Source organism: Poecilia reticulata, linkage group LG22, assembly GCF_000633615.1.
Source record: "Poecilia reticulata strain Guanapo linkage group LG22, Guppy_female_1.0+MT, whole genome shotgun sequence".
NCBI classification, from domain to species: Eukaryota; Metazoa; Chordata; class Actinopteri; order Cyprinodontiformes; family Poeciliidae; genus Poecilia; species Poecilia reticulata.
The window spans coordinates 166330-169788 of NC_024352.1; the positions used below are offsets into that span (position 1 = coordinate 166330).

The 3459-nt window shown below is 33.8% G+C and overlaps 1 protein-coding gene across 3 annotated transcripts in view; it reads right to left on the bottom strand.

The window, feature by feature from the left end:
- LOC103458066 (nesprin-2-like) overlaps positions 1 to 3459 on the bottom strand; it is a 240386-nt gene that overhangs the window by 71197 nt on the left and 165730 nt on the right. The gene's annotated exons all lie outside the window — the stretch shown is intronic.

Here is a 3459-nt window from a genome sequence, read left to right on the forward strand (position 1 = left end):
GTGTGTGTGTGTGTGTGTGTGTGTGTGTGTGTGTGCGTGCAAGGGTGCGTGTGTGAGTCAAGGGGAAATCAACACTAAGCTCCTGGTAGTCAGAAAAACTGGAATAATAATAATGACGGATCGTGGAATTAATAACRAACACGTTCTGAGATATTTTAGAAATACTAATAATTGTGAATTTCAGTAGAAAACGTAATGAGTAAGGGAAAACAAAAAAAACTGAAAACAGTTATTGATATCATTTAAAAATATTTTATAAATGACTAGACACATCTTTAACAAATATTATTAGCTGTAGCCAAAATGTGGAAATATTCAACATATGACTGCAAGAATGTTAGGGTTGTGTAGTTAAAGTTTGCTGTAGAAATTACTTCAAATGAACTTATTCACAACCCTGTTAAGGTATCCATGCTTTATGTTAAATTATTATATATGTATGGTAAACTTATTGTCAGTAAATCGGTTTTCATAGAGTTAAGAATAAATBATATATTTTATGTAATTTGCTTGCTCTGGTGGGGTTTGTAATCAAAAGAAAGAAACAATGGCTGGTGAAATGATTGAGTGGCTGGTAAAAAATTTTCTCTACCAGCCACTATGGCTGGTAGAGAAAAATTTTAATTTCCAACCCTGGTCAAAATACAGCTGCTCACCGTAAAATCTGAAAGTGCTGCCATTTATCTTTAAAATCAGTCAAAATCAAATACAATAATATACATACCACATACAGTCAAATTTAATAAATTAGTAAATTAGAATCTGAGGTTTGTTCAATTTAAAGTAGCTTTTCAAAATAACAACCGGTAGCACTTTATTTGACAGGGTGTGAATCAGACTGACATGACACTGTCATAAACATGACATAACACCTGTCATGAACATGAGTAAGTCTTCATGAATTTTTATGACTGCTGTCATAAAGTGTCATTTGGTAATGACATTTTTAATACAAAGTTGACATTATTCAAAATGTCTTTGTTATGACAACTTGACGTTAACCTAGACGAAAATGTCTTCATTATGACAAAACTATTACCGATTAAACTTAAAAAATGATGTAGCTTTATCTGGTAATGTTATATTGCTCTGCCATTTTGTTTAGTCTTAAATTTCTAATTGATCGACATTTTACAGCAAGATGTCTACAAAGCACTTATGAACTTTGCATTTGACACATTATTTAAGGCTGTTTTAAGTAGTACAATACATCATCTCCAGCAGTGAGTAGCAGCAGTGCACACAGGCGTGCAGTGTGTTGGTGAAGAAGAAATCTTCCATCTTGTGGGGCCAACCTAACACAAGTTATAACGGCCACACCTCCTATTTAAAAAGAAGCTGAAGTATGTCACCTAATACGTATGAGGTATGCGTCTTATTAACTTTACATTTTCTTTGAGAAAATTACATTAACTATGTTCTCGTTCTTTGTAATGTTAGCTATGAGCAATTCAAGCCAATCCTACCTTGCTGTAAGTTAATGTTAGCTAAAGTTAATAAACTCCATTACTGTAAMGTTAGTCCTTAATAGTAAACATATTTAATATGTTTATTATTAAATAGTTTTTTTCCCTCCAATTTTAATCTAGCAAATTAAAAGCTAGTATGTTAGTCAAAGTTATCCTTTGTGCATTATTTAGCAACTTGGCTGATGTGACACAGTGCTTGTGTTCTTTGCTTTGGCAACTTTAGCCAAATGAAGACTGATTTTATCCTAAGGACACATGGTGGGGACTTGGGTGGACAAAAGTGGCTAATGAAGACATGCTACAGGTATGAAGAATGATAATGAGGACCAGGCACCAGAGATAGAAGCCCATTTGACCAAAGAGAAAGAAGCAGATGAAATATTCCCCAAGAAAATTAGGCAAGTCATTTTTGTGTTACTATTTTCTCCAGGTGAGAGGGGGTGTGAGGAGACAGGTAGGTGGGGAAGGGGGAGCAGGAATCAACATCCACCAGCTAAATTAACAAGTTAMGTTTTAGACAACTAATTGTTGTCAAACGTAAAACTGGTGTTTAATCTATTTGTTTATTAATAAACTTCTTAAGCCATAARCCAGAGTATCTGGTTGGAAATAATTTTGAATRCTCATTTAGTGAAAAGATACACTTATGTGCTTAAAACTACACATTAAGTGATGCATTATGAATAACAACAGGCTGACTGAATTTCTGCCCAACAAATATTTGATCAGAATAATTTTGTTCAGCTCCAGTTATTATGCTACTTGTATTAAAAATAATTGTATTGCACTTTATAACAACCAGTCATGTTAATGAGACATTTGTCTGCCAGTCTACCATTCCGACAGTGTGCAGCAAGGGACATTTTTGGAGTGGTATTTAAATAAATGCTGAATTAAGATCACATTACATTTTTTGTTTATTTGATTTTGTTCCTTTTTTGAAGTGACCACAGTGGATTGAGTCATCACCCACTATGAGAATGTCCAGAAGAGATTCACCAAGTTTGAATTCATGATTAACATTGACCACAACTATTGCAAGAACAGCTATAATTTCTGAGCATTTCCGGACACCTTCAAATAGCTGCTTCTAGGAAATTAAGACAACAGCAAGATCTTCTTGTTTTCAGAACATTACAGGATGGCTATAACAAAGGAGATGGCTGACACTATCAAAGCAAAAAATGTTGAGAGAGTTGAAAGTTTTAAGAGTTGAAAGAACCTATTGTCTTAAGTAAAGAATAAATAATTCTGTTTTAGTTTTCAATCAGTACCTCACTTACTGAAGTACTGATTGTTACTGTTACTGAAGTTACAGTTACTGAAGTACTGATATATTGACCAGAAGTTAAAACCTCTGTTTGAAGAGCAAGTAATCATTTGTTTTATCCCAATGTACAAAGGGTTTGTTATACAGCTATGATGGTAGTTATGAATAGTTCAGTGTTTTTCACTTCACTTGAGGCAAGACTTAACATTAATGACTATGTTAGGTCATTAACACTTGACACTGTAATGACAATTAATGACATCTTCATAACTGTTGCTACTTGTTTCACTTTACTTGAGGTAAGAGTTAATAATAATACTGTAATGACACTTAATGACATCTTCATAACTGGTCCTACTTGTTCCACTTGATGTACGAGGAATTATTAATAACTGCTATTGAATCATTTGACAGTGTAATAAAGCTTTATGAAATCTTTATTGTTGGTCCTTCTTGTTCCGCTTTAATTTCGATATGGGGTAATATTAATTACTGTTTTGTTAAAGCTTTAGACAGTGTAATAACTTTTAATTACAATATTATGAGTACTATTATGACATATAATGATTCTTGGTTAATGTCAAGTTGTCATAACAAAAAAATGTTTGTCTAGATTAATGTCAAGTTCCATCCATCCATCCATTTTCTTCCGCTTATCCGGGGTCGGGTCGCGGGGGCAGCAGCTTCAGAAGGGAGGCCCAGACTTCCCTCTCCCCAGCC